A 14,043-nucleotide genomic window follows, 5' to 3' on the forward strand; every position below is an offset into this window, starting at 1 on the left:
AGACGCTTTCAAGACAAATTAGCTGACAAAGATCATTCTCTGGGACTATTTGCGCTCTTTCAGAATAGAATTTTAAAAGAAGTTGCTTCAGAAGCTCTTCAACGACTTATACGCATTACGATAAAGGAACTGGAAGGCAGCCAGTAGGTGTATACACGTCAGAAGAGCATTAACGCGTGTATTTGAAACAGGAACGGCTGTATATTTCACAGCTTTAGAATTAGTACTACATTACATACAGAGAGATCCTGTAATAGATCGTTACAATTATAATATGTACGGAGAACTCGACTTTAGTTTCATTCCTAGTACGTCTGACAGTCACCAGTATCATTTAAAAAGATAGAAAGGAAAATGTTTATCACTAGTAGCAAAGATATAAAAAGAAAGTTGATAGATGATACAATGTACACAGAGTCTCGAGGCCACTTCATATCGGATGGCCTCGATGGAATTCATCCGGAGGATTGGCGCGGCACGGCTGCAACACGGGAGAAACGCACGAACGCGTTATTTGAATTTTACCGACGCTTCGCGGCCGTTCGTTCGCGGAATCCGCGCTTTACCGACTGCAGATCATTTGCGCCCTTTCGCCACTTTCGTCACACCCTTGCCAGACGATCATGAATTATTCAGGGTTTCGCCGCGGTCCCTGCGAATCCGCGCTTTTGCCGGCCGGTTAAGTTCACCGTGGCTGCGTTTCGAATCTCTGCTCCTCCCAGCCTCGGAATCCATCGGATTCTCTCTTCGAGCAGCTCTCCTAGGGAAGTACGATGCGTTTTGCATTTGAATGCCGGCCACTTGGAATTATCCGGCTGTCTCCTTTCTTTTTCCAGCGCCTTTTATCATTTCACGCATCGGGAAACTTCGAGAACCCAGAGGATCGCTTCTTCTGTACACGGACTGTGTCGATGCGTGTTTTCTATGAATCGATGTTTGACGAGTAGAGAAAGAGGAGAAATTATTCTGCTACCAAAGTCGTTAAACCTTCAGAAAACTAAGGCTCGAACCTACAGCTTCGAGCTTCGAGTCGAGAGACTCGAGTATCTTGCAAAGTTAATGTGTCAGCGGAAACATAATTGTCGACGTTGCATAATCCGGAATTACGCGACGAATTCAGGGGGGTTTCACGATGCGGCTGACGGCGACGACCTCGCGGCGACCTTCTTCCCTTCGGCAGCGACTCACGCGAGAACAATCGAGGCGAAATTCAGCGCGGCTGCCGGCGAGGAAAGAACGTATTATCTCAAATCGAGGATCTCCTCCGCTTCGACCGGATGTCGAGGCCTCAAGGTTTCGGCGCCGACTTTGACCGTGACGGCTGCCTCGGGGCTGTCGGCGCCAATTATTCCTGCTTGCTGAAGCTTTCAATTGTTGTGACAACCACGCTTTTTCTTGAGTAACAGATCTTCTTTGCACGATTCATTTTTACGAAGGTGTAAAGTATCTCTTCTCTCGTCAGAGAGCACACGTTCAAGGAATTCGATTTTTAAAATACTTTTCATGTTGAAGAGTTTGCGTTGCTATTTCGAAATTAAAAAAAGATGCACGTGTGAGCGTTGAAATATAAACGATTGTGCGAATCGGGGAACATCGATAACGTTAATGACGAACAGTTAGACGACGTTGACCGCTTATCTGCGGCTCGCGAGAAAAGCCTCGGCCGAGATCGATGCATCGATGCATACAGCCACGACCAGGGAACATATAAAATGCACGGGTTATTGTCGCCGGGACCCTTACCGACAGCTGCTCGTTAGTTGTTGCCAGCCGCGGAGGTGAACCAGTCGAACCTACTCTTATACTGGGTGTTTCCCTTCGAACCGATTATCGCGACTGTCCCAAAGGTTTTTGTCAGAAGTGCATTTGGAAAGTTAGTAGAAACGTTACTTTCTTCAGGCTCTACGTAGCTATATCGTATTACGTACTCTTTTCAGAAATCCATTGCCAATGCTAAACTCTGATAGAACGATCTCTGTATGTTCGAAAAGTTTATTACGAAAAACTGCCTACTGTGTATTACGAAAACGACGCTTGTACTATTTTTATTTCCTTTCCTTATCTTCTACGGATACCTGGAGATATCAAATAAGAATTGAGAAATACCGAAGACTGTACTTAAGATGCTAACAAATTTCACAATAGATACGCGACCTCCGCTTCGAAAGCTATCTGTTACCTACATTATCTACCTTCTGCAAAGTATTCTATCGTTTTAACAGAGCTCTGAGTGAACTTTGTACACTGAGAACGCGGATATGTCCGGATGGAAGAATGAAAGATGGCTTCGATTTCCGCACGGAGAGAAATTCTTCCGGGCGAAGAAGAAATGCCCGAAAAGCGAAAGAATTCGATGAAAATCGTTCCGAGAGGAACACCCTGTGCTTGTGCCGAGTGGAAGGCGAGCACAGCGCCAGAAGAGAGCAGAGGAGAAGAAGAAAGCAGGCGAAGGCAAAGTAAAGGGACAGACCACGCCTTGCGCCGCCTTGGCAGTGGAGAGTTCGCCTCCGCTTCTTCGCCTCACCTCGCCTCGAGCATAACTAATATATCGACGGGTCCGTGCCCCTCGCCTCCCTCGCTCCTTTCCGCCCCCTCGTCCTCTTTCACCTCTAGCACCGGCGATCCGCGATTCACGTGATCCCTCTGACGCTCGAGCACTCGCGAACACGCGACTCTTCCAACAACTCTCGATGCTCTTCACGCTCTGGCCTTTCACGCTCTGATTCGAGATATTCCGATGCGTTTGCAGTCTCGAGAAACACTGGCAACAAGCATCGACGAATACAGGCAATTTTCAAACGTTTTATCAAGGAAAATGACTTTCGCTGGGAATACAGACGAAATGGTCGAATTTTGAGGATTACGGTTAGATATTTCGTCTCTGAGAATTCAGACGAACTCGTTGGACGCACGGATAAGTTTCGTAAAAGCATTACGAAAAGATCAACAACTAACAAAGCTGGTTTCAGAACGGAGGATACCATTTGCTGAATACGTAGGTATCGCTGTTCGCTACCAAATGATTGGTATTTAACAAAGTTGCATTTTCGTTCCAGAATGCAAGATATAATCTCCTGTACAGTTAGAGGAATACACAGATGCAGATTCATCGAGTATTAAGAAAAAAGATGAAGAAAGCTGCAACCTTTTTTAGAGTAGGACGTTTAGATACCTGCCATTTCCTGAATAATTAAGATACACGTAGAGGAAGGTTTCGCGGAATCGCGAGAAAAAAATTGACACACTACGCGTGTCGCCGGTCACGCCAGCAGATTAAGTTAATACCCTCGAGATCGTATCGTTCGCAAACGAGCGTTACGCGGATGGGAACAACTCCACGAAGGTCTCGAGCACGGTGTCACTGGGTTACTGGAAAATTTTCCAGACCAGCAATCGCGACAGCAGCCGCGGCTACTCGCTCACATTCCATTCACGATCGAACCTTTATCGTCGTTAATTGAGTCGCCAGCGTATCGAGCACGTGTTTCCCCTATTTTAAATTCAGCAATGCAATCTTGAATTAAAACTTGATCTTTTGTCCTAAGCCTGTCCGAACAGGAAACACGGAAGAAAAATCAAAAGGCAAAGGTAAAAAGTTGAAAGAGCAAAATGCAGAAATCTTCGTCGAAAAGTGACACGAGTCAAAAATAAAGCAGACTTCTTTGACAACGACGCACGTTTTTATTCGAACGCGTGGAAAGTTGCAAAAGTTCTGAAAGCTGAAGGAAAAAAACCAACTTATCTTCCAGCTGAAAGGTTCGAAAGCTTGAGAAGGTTTAGACAGGCTACCGACTATCACGTATCGAGGTGCAGCGATTGACGAAAGATTCCGCCGCTTCTCACAGTGTCACTGGGTTAGTGGATAATTTTCCAGGCGAGTAAGCGCGCCGCGTGAGAGCGAATCCGAGCGAGTTGCATTGCGGCAACGCGATTCGCTCGAACGTGCCTCGATAGCGGAGCACGGGCACGAGAGCCTCGTAAACTATTTGCGTGACCATAAAAATCGAACGGAACATTAGCAACGCGCTTGCTCGCTCTGATATACAGAGCATTACGCGCGGTTAATTGCCCGCGAAATTCAAAACCTCCGTGTTTTCCACTTGCAACCGATCATTCGCCATTCGTAACGCGCCTGCAAACTTTACAAAGATATCCGGCGAAAATTCGTCCACTCTACCGATTGATTCTTGTTCCTGACACTTGTCCCACTTGTAAATGATTAACTTTGAACTTTTGAAAAAATGAACGATCGAGGATTTTGAGATTCGCCAGGCGATTTAGAGCACGAGACCAAAAATCGAATGAAAGCGTCGTTAAATCCGAAGATAATTCGATAAACAAATACTCGAGCTATCTCTAAACGAAAAAACCAAAGAAAATGTGTAAAATCTCAGCGTTCCCGCGGCAACATGGTATAGACGCGAATTAATAGGCTCGTCGAGCTTCCGTTCCGATATCGAGCGAAGTAAAAAGCGAGCAAGCAGCGATCAAGAAAGCAGGGGGTGGGGGCCGATTACGACGCGATCCGAGGAGAAAGAGAAACTCGTCATCGAGAGCTGCTCGCCTGCAGGCCATGAGATCGCTTTAATCGGTAACCCTCTCGGCTGCTAAATAAATAACATTGTATTACACACCGTCGCCGATCTCCGCATCTCACGGAAGACGAAGGAACGCGCGGATCGTTTTCCCAGGCGTGTGCCTGTGTGTTGCACTCCCGTTATCGTTATCCTCTCTCACGTACGAATCGACGCCGCGCGCCGCCCGATTCAGCCTCACGACCGCGCGAAACCCGCGCCCGTTCACGGTGCTGCTAACGGTGATCGATTTTCCGACCACGGGAACGATATTACTCGTGTAAACGTCGGTATGGTTGACCTACGGGTTCTTCTATTTTCCATTAATCTCCAGCTAAAAGACCTAATTCTAATAAAGGACCTATGATCCAACGATACGAAGCGAAGATTAACATTATGATAAAGATGGAAGAAGATTCCAGCAATGTTCATTTACGGGATGAAATAGCAAGCACTTGACACTTTTGCGACGAAACGCGATAAACGTTAAAACATTGCAACGTCGCATCGTGCCAAGCGAAGCTTCTTAGAAAGATACAGCTGCCTGTTTAAAAGGTCCCGCGTACCGAGAATCAAAAACTAGTTTCACCGTGGCTCTATCGGACGGTTCGCACATTCGTCCTCTGCTATCAGAGCGGACGAGCATTTTTACGTGACGAGACAAAGAAACGAGTGTCGATAACGGTGCCGTTTCCCTTGTCTCCTCCTCCCCTTCCCATATCTCAATCTCCGCCTGCTTTTCTCTACGCGTTTTCTTCCATCATGGAACATCCTCTTCTTCAGCTTAGAGATAGACGCTCGATCTCACGGATTTCCACTTTCGATTCGTTCTACATGGAAAATCGTGTTCTCCGCGTGAGAAAATCGCGTTCGCTACTGGAACGCGCCAGAGCCCTTAGTTGCTTCTTTTCTTCTTTCGTCTATTCTTTTCTTCTTTCCGTACTAGGAGGAACGATCGTTCGAGGCTCGATCGTTTCACCGTTGGAAATTGTGCGTTGCTGGTATACGTTGGTGAAACGGAAACGAAGGGCCACAATTATAGCAGTCGTTACTTTTCCCGCTGTAACCAGAGTGACTATGTATCTCTCGGTCGATTAACTATGACCTTCGCCGCTCTGGCGAACGTAGAAACTCGGACGAACACTCGTACGCGAACATAACCTCCTTCTATTTATGTACAGGGTGGTCCGACTACCTCGATGCTGACTGCTGTTTGAAATTTGTACGATCGTGTAACTCGTGTTCGAATCGTGTTCACGATAATGGCGAACGTGTACTTGCTTATAGTTGATAGTTGAACGCTGTGATCGATGCAAAACATTGGTTGCATACGTCAGTCCTAATGTTGGTCCTGTAGTCCGCGCGAAATAGATTGTCAAGGTCGCTTTGCCTGCTTCGAGCAGCGTCGATAGTCACTCTCCTCTTTGTAATTTTGTTACGTCCATGGACGTTCTTTGATCTTTTCCATTTGTAATATGAAAAGAAAAGGGATAATATGAAATAGTAGAAGAAGCGAAAAAATATTTTCTCACAGTCTTAAAATCGATTTCCTTCATAGTCGAACTTTCTTTCCACCTATTTCATTTACCTTCTTCCATTTACTTTCGTTTGCGTAACTTAATCGTGAGAAACTTAAAATCGATATCTCGTAACGATACCGGCAATCTCTTCCCATAACCGTAACTCGAAACTGATCTTTGAGTTGCGTCAAAATATTCACTGGAAGAAAACGTCGTCCATCGAGACCCTTTTCCAGGCACTTCCGACGGACGCCTCGATTAATTGCCTCGATTAAGGAATCACCATAATAATCGTGCGCGCGATCGAGGTCGACGTTGGGTGGAAAAGCTCGCGTATCCTGCACTTAGAAGGAAAGGGTGCAATTATATTTGCAAATAGGCGAGTCCCTTGCATGCGTGGCAATGCAAATCGCGTCAAGACCTTTGACTACCTGAGCTTCGAACAAGATAGATAAAGATAAATAAAGAAACAAACTGATTTGAGAAACTATCGATTACGTGGATCGATTGCCAAAACAGACGGACTTGTTTCTCTAATTTTCCCTTCTTGAAAGTTGTCACGTTAATTTTTTCTTTAAAAAACAAAAACAAAAATCGGATATAATCTTCCGAGATTAACCTTCTCAGAGAAAAGAGCAACTTTACCTTTTCCACGTGAGCTTCTGCGTCCGCATTAAAAGATATCTCCCAACAAAAAAAAATAAACCTTCGTGAATATCCTCTTGTGGATAGCGACTTTTTACATTGCGATCAGGATGCTTTCGGACGATAGGCAAATACTTTCTGTAGCCACGATATCTCAGTCGAACATTCGACGTACGCTGCTCGTTACCTGTTGCTGCGAAACAGACGTTGACCGCAACACCTGCGGAAATCACGGAAGATCACGGAGCTGGTTGCGCAACCAGAGGGCTAGAGAACGAGGCGTGATGGCTGGAAATCAATTAGGGGTATACGTTGCATCGGCACCAATTAAGTTTTCTCCGGGCGACAATGATAAATTGTGCCGGGCGTCTATTGCGGCCGGCCGATTATAAAGGTCACCGAGTGAAAGTGCGCGGCCAATTAATACCGATCGATACGGAGCGCGATCCGTTCCGATAATAATTACCCACCGCATCAAGTACGCGCGAAAATCCCGTCTGTGCAATTGCCAAGCCGTGCAACCTGTACGTAACGATTTTCATCGTTGGCAACGTTCACCTTCTGGCTCGTCATGCTTCTCTCGATAAACCATCGTTCCGAGAGAATGGATATTCATGAAGGGAAGCTACGCGAGAAACAAACTGTACCATGTAGGCAGATGTAATTTAGGAAACTGTCGGGTTATACTTGATCGTATTTTGGATTATCACAGAGATTTGTTTTACGCTCGGTCGTCATTTGTTTCGACTCGAGGCTGATTCGAGATTTGTATTTTGTCAGCATCTGTCACGAAAGGAAAAAGATTATGACATAGGGTTTCTTGATTGTGCAAAAAAGGAAAAAAAAAGAAGAATCTATCCAATAAGACGATGACAGGATAAAATTGCGGTATCCTAAAAAGGAGACGAAGAGGAATGATGCCTGCTTGCGCGTGATAAGTGTGATGTATCTGCATACAGGGTGTTTCAAAGCTGCACGTTCAATCGCTGATCTAAACCTCGTCCATCTTTTCTATCTAAATTCTCCAACATTTTATCGAACAGGAAAGAAACTAAATTGACAAATTTGTATTTTAAACGAGTGTGTCAGGATCTCCTCTCGACTTTGCCATCGCGATAAAACTACCTATACAAGATTTAGAGGTTAGATCGGAGTTCGCAGAATTCGGAGTTCTTTTCCGGTCGACCACGGTCAAGCCGAATGGAGCGAAGCGATCTGGGTCGGCCGATTGCTAACAATGCGCTTTGTGCAGCGCGTGCAGCGAAGGAAGGAAGGTACGATCTACGTGTGCATCGGAAAATAGCTGGCTGCTCGCCTACGTGCACGTGTCATGCAGTTGGCTCATTCGTTCCCTGCTATTTGTTGTTACATTTTCTCCCTTTGACAAACTGAATCTAGTTTGAATGTCCCTTTGAAACACCTCTGGACTCGCGCCTTATGTTACCGTTACGCGGCTTCATGTCGTATTCGCTACCCTTATCATTTGAATTTATTGGTCTTATCGCAGTGAGCTATGGCGATACGTCTACTTTCCGTACATGACAAATATTGGAATTTTCGCGAATAAAAATTTCCAAGTAGCAAATAGATGCAATCGTGGAAGAGTAAAAATAATAAAATTTCAAAACGTCGCCACCTTTAGAATTCTTTCGCCAGGTATACGTACGTTAACCCCAAAGGTATCAAACGATCGAACGGGAAAGAAAGGTTTTACAGCTCGATTTTTCCCTTCCACGTGCCCCGAGTCTCGCCAGGCTACGCTCTTCCCACGAATTTCATTCTCGATAAGCGGCCAAGATTTAACTAAGATTCTCGTATTAGTACGGCTGAGTAGCATAACATGGTTGAGAACGGTACATGAGACGGCGACAAAGGCCGCTCAAGTAACTTATGGGTATGAACTCTGCAAAAGGACTTCCTGTATGACCTCTGATCGGGAAACAAGGCCGTGGCCACGAGCTGACTCGTTCCACCAGCTAGACGCCGCAAGTGCGGAATATTCTCACCGTGTTGCTCCATCCTTCGTTCTACTTGGTCACGATGCAAAAACTTTATGAAAAATTCCGATTGCCGATAAGAGAATTTACTTAACCGGCTCGATCATCGTTTTCTCGGCGAACTCGGAATAATTCTACCGCTGGAGCTTTTCCAGAAAGCTGAGACGTAGAACTGTGTTTACATAGTTTAGAACTGTGAAATACCGTTTGACGATTTTGTCAATTGGCTGATTTTTATTTATTTATTTAATTACGAACACCAGAGGAAAACTGTTCGCCAGAAGTGGCACGCGCGACAGTTCACCAAAATCGTCGAAGAGGAAGCGGCGTGCCATCGAGTAGGGGGGAACCCACTTTGCTTGGCAATCGCGTCACGCTCGTTTACGCTAGTTTACGCCAGTTTACACAAGCGATATTATGTTAAGACCCATCTTTACGAGGGCCGACAACGTCTCGTGGAAAATATCCTCGGGTTTCGACGTTATTGGCGAACGGAGAAAAAGAGGAAAAGAAAGAAAGTAAGAGGAACGCAGAGTTGCTGGAAAAGAGAGACGAAAGCTGTGTGTTAGCAGCAAAGCGAATCCCAAAGCGAAGTGTTTCCTTCGAGACGATCGCGGCTGAGATATGACGTCCGACTGGCTGCCAGGCTTTGAAGGGCTTCGCAAACGATCGGTCGTTGAACCGCGAATCGTTCTTGAAGCGTTACTCCCCAACGATGGGACGTGCAAATTTCACTGGCCGACATTTGCCTGTCTGGAATTTGAGCATCCTCCGCTTCGGGCTATTTCGAGCCTGTAGCACGTTCTGAAATTTGTCTCTATCAAAGAAATTTTGAGTGCCAAGCTCTTGGAGTTTTTTTTTTTTTTTTTTTTTGAATTTTCTAGTTTACGCCAGTTTACACAAGCGATATTATGTTAAGACCCATCTTTACGAGGGCCGACAACGTCTCGTGGAAAATATCCTCGGGTTTCGACGTTATTGGCGAACGGAGAAAAAGAGGAAAAGAAAGAAAGTAAGAGGAACGCAGAGTTGCTGGAAAAGAGAGACGAAAGCTGTGTGTTAGCAGCAAAGCGAATCCCAAAGCGAAGTGTTTCCTTCGAGACGATCGCGGCTGAGATATGACGTCCGACTGGCTGCCAGGCTTTGAAGGGCTTCGCAAACGATCGGTCGTTGAACCGCGAATCGTTCTTGAAGCGTTACTCCCCAACGATGGGACGTGCAAATTTCACTGGCCGACATTTGCCTGTCTGGAATTTGAGCATCCTCCGCTTCGGGCTATTTCGAGCCTGTAGCACGTTCTGAAATTTGTCTCTATCAAAGAAATTTTGAGTGCCAAGCTCTTGGAGTTTTTTTTTTTTTTTTTGGAACTTTATATTTGGACAAGTTTGATATCGCTGTTTGTAAAATACGATATTCCTCGAATTTATGAAATTTTTCATCGTCGAGTAGTCATTTGAAATTCCAAGTTCTCGTATTGTTCAACCATTCTTGAATATGGTATTAAAGAAGGATATTTCTTCGTAAGAAAATTGTGAACAATAGCATTCACGATTACCATAAAATTTTACAGCCGTCACTAGGATTATTATCGTTAAACGTTAAACCTTCCCATTGCTTTGTGGCACGACAGTCGGCATATAATAGCAGAAAGGAAGTAATTAAAATTCGATAAAAGGGAAAAGCGTCAGCTGCGTTCGATTTTCGTGTGGCGTACGGATCCTGGCGAATCCTACGCCACTGCGGGGTAAGAAGGAGCGAGGAGGAGGAACAAAGCGACCCACGCTGCTACGGGTATCATCATAGTCATATTCATACGCGAGTGTAAGGGCATTTCAGCACTGGGACAATAGCGAGAGCGAATTTTTTCGCGGCTGGATTGCAGCGTGGCTTTTTTGTAGCTACGCGACGAAGCGACGTCGACTGCCAATAAAGGTCCTCCTTTATGAAGCCTGCTGTAAGTACCTGGTCGCAGCTGTCCGCACGGAAACGGGCCACTGTAACCATTCTTTGTTTTCCAACCTTTCAAACATTTCCCCTCTCAAACGACCATTCTACCGTAACTTAAAAAATTATCGTAAAATGTTTCGAGGACGTCGCATCCCAAAGACGAAGGCTTAAGAATCCTTACCGTCTCGGTTGCAACAGCTTACAAATTTTTCATTTTCCACGTTTTTTTCCACGAAATAACTGCATAGCGTGTTCGAATCGAATATAGTAGCTTGGTTCGACAAAGTTCTTTCAGCGAAAGAAGTTTCACGCGACTTCAACATGATAAACGGTGGCAGGTACAACAATGGGTTCATTACCGAAAGTTTGGCCCAGCTTGGGTCCCCTTAGCGAATCCTGGGCCGGCGAAGGGGTCCGGGTCGGTGACCTCTGCACACCGACGGCCGGACCGCGGCACCGGCCTTTGCGAAAAGTACACGTGCACCGAGCAAACGTCGCTTCTAACACGAAGAATTTTCGTCGACGCTTAAAAATCGTTCTTCAACGATTCATAATACGACGCGTTAGTAAACTATGAAGATATTACTATTTTATCGACCTGTTAATATTTATGGCTTTGGAGACGATAGAACGATCGAAGCGAGAGATTAGATCATTCTGAAACTCGTACCAGTTTGTAATATTTCCTTTTTTCGAAATTTCGAGGTATAATTTTCTTTTGGTTGGTTGCGGTGGTCACACATAGTCGCCGAAAAATAAATACATGCACGGTCATTGTGCGGCCACGCACGATGGAACAACGGCAGAAGGGTTTTTGTTCCAACGTATGGCGTACCATGCGCGGCGACTCGTGTCGTGTCATTCACTCGACGTGATACGACGCCACGAAAGCGACTGCAAAAGCCAACTTCTTTTCGCTCTCGACGAAAATATCCTGTTGAAAAGGATTCTTGGAAGAGTAGCTGAAACTTTCCTCAACCCTTTGAAATTCTTCAAACTGTTTCACGTATCATTCGTCACACTTCGCAAACGTTACATCTTCCAGTTTATCGTTGTTCACCCTATTCTTTAGCGTACGGTTACGGTACGGTAACGACGCAATACGGTGTGCGTTTAACTCGAATAGAAAATAAAATGTGCGGTCTATATTTAGAATCGATCTTACGCAGAGATTCCTCTCGCGTTTCAATTTGCCCGTTGCCTGCTTTCAATGCAAATAAAAAGAGGAGGAAAAAAGAGAAAGAAAAAGGAAAAATCACGTTTTCGATTTAACATCAGACGCAAAATTAATGATCGTTTACGATTATTAATAGCGACGCGAAAGCCTCGACCGTCGTCGAACGCGAATTTCGCACGATTATCGTCGAATGAAATACCTCAGCCGAGGCTCTCGTAGTAATTGCTACGTACCGTCGAGTGATAAATAATTTGCAAATATGCCGCACCGCGCAATGACAACATTGTACATAGGGGCGGGCTCTCGGTATCGATAGTCGCCTGGAGATTTATCGATTCGTTCGATTGCCGTTTCACAAACGCGACCTTGAATCCCTTGCATCCTTTGTCTTGCTCCTTTTTTCCGCGCGTACGTTCATACACCGCTCTATTACTTGCTCCATCTTCTTCTATCGATGGTAGACAATCACCGATGTGCTTTCGCTGATAAGATTTATCGCTTCAGTTTGTCGAAGATAATCGTTGTTTAAGCTTCGTACTCAAACCTCAGATGGATGAAACATGTCCGTTGATGGAAACATGAAAAATCCGAGTCGAAAGACACTGTGATTTCTATTCCGCCAAAGGAACAAATCTTTTCTAACAAGTTGCTTTACGAATCGTTCGAAACTTCGTTGAATGAAAGGAGTAGGTTCGAAAGATAACGGAGAAGCGAGGCGAGGGCCACGTGAGGAGAGACGAAGGAGGAGAGAAGCTATTGACCCGTTTGATTGATTAAAACGTCGAGCGCGTCGCAGTTGTTCGATCGCTAAATGAATTTCGTTCGCCGCGCTAGCCAGGTATACAAAGCGGTGCTTTAAATCTTCGGGGCTTAATAATAATCAGTCTGAAGGCTCGTAACTCTTCGCCGTGAATCCTCCGTCTGGGGGGACGTTGAACGCAACAGGCTAGATGGAACGCCATCGTGAGGGCGTGCTGAAGCATTCGCCCCAGCGAAGTAAAGCCAAGAAGAAAGCTGCGTTTCAAAATATATTTTATGCGCTTACTTTTCTCTTTTCTCTTACTTCGATAATAAGAGATTGATAAAAAGAAGATAAAAATAGACAGAGATTAGAAATATTCAGGTAGTCGAGCGAGTGGAAGTCTGTGGGCGCCATTTACCATTATTAGAAGCACGTTACTGCGCCACCGGTATTATTTTGCGGCGATAACAAATCGTCGTGAAATTTTAATTACCATTTGTATAAAACGCTCGGATATTCTTAGATATTATTAGTCGTTAGGTAAACGTCTGGAACAGCTGTAAACGAAGGCATTTTCTGCCCTCTTTACCTTCCCCCTGTCATCTTTCTCATGAATCATCTTGATAACGATCCACTTGTGCGATGGAATCGACGTATTTCATTACTTATTCGATCATGACCTATCCCGCACGGGTCGCCGCACGTCCTTCGCGAATAATAAAGCGGTCGTTTTAACACTGCAAACCGCCACTGAAATTCTTGATGTTTCAATTGAATTTCAAACGGAGCGTAAAGCGCCGCTAACCATCTTCAAGATGCGTGTATATGTATAAGAGAACGCGAGCACAGGATGGCTGGTGTGTTCGTCTGGCCGTTTATTATGGCACCGAAGGAAATTACGAACGCGCAGCCTGTGGCCGTGGCGGTAGCCGAGTGGTGCGCGGGAATATACGAGTGGCGGTAGGAAATGAACGCCAGCCTCGAAAACTTGGATCAGGTCTAGTGCCTTCGTGTCTCCTCTGACTAAACGAAAATATAGCGAACATCTGAATTTAAAGAAAATATAACTTCGTACAAAATATCTTGGTGTTTCTCTGAAACTGCCCCTTTTTACAACGCGTTCCAGCTTTCGGAAATTTTCGACAGATTAGACACTCCTCCGAAGGAATATCTATGTGTGATCTTAGCTCCGTTTCCAAGACACGAATCATCAACGAACTGTATGCACCACGATACATTGTTTCCCACGTAAAAGAGAGAAGATGGTCAGTATCGCGGAGGGCAGGCCTGCATTCTGCATCGGCAATTTGCATGACCGATGATCGAGCACTGGTGCACTGACGGTGGACTAGGTGCATCGTCATTACGCACTGACCAGATACGATCAAACTGTCGGTAATGATAGTCGCGCGACCCGGCGCACGTACGACGAACGCCAGGG

General features: G+C 45.3%; 1 protein-coding gene across 1 annotated transcript in view; it reads left to right on the forward strand.

The window, feature by feature from the left end:
• LOC100741111 overlaps positions 1-14,043 on the forward strand; it is a 34,460-nt gene that overhangs the window by 16,695 nt on the left and 3,722 nt on the right.

The sequence above is a fragment of the Bombus impatiens genome, unplaced genomic scaffold (assembly GCF_000188095.3).
Source record: "Bombus impatiens unplaced genomic scaffold, BIMP_2.2 scf_0548, whole genome shotgun sequence".
Lineage (NCBI taxonomy): Eukaryota > Metazoa > Arthropoda > Insecta > Hymenoptera > Apidae > Bombus > Bombus impatiens.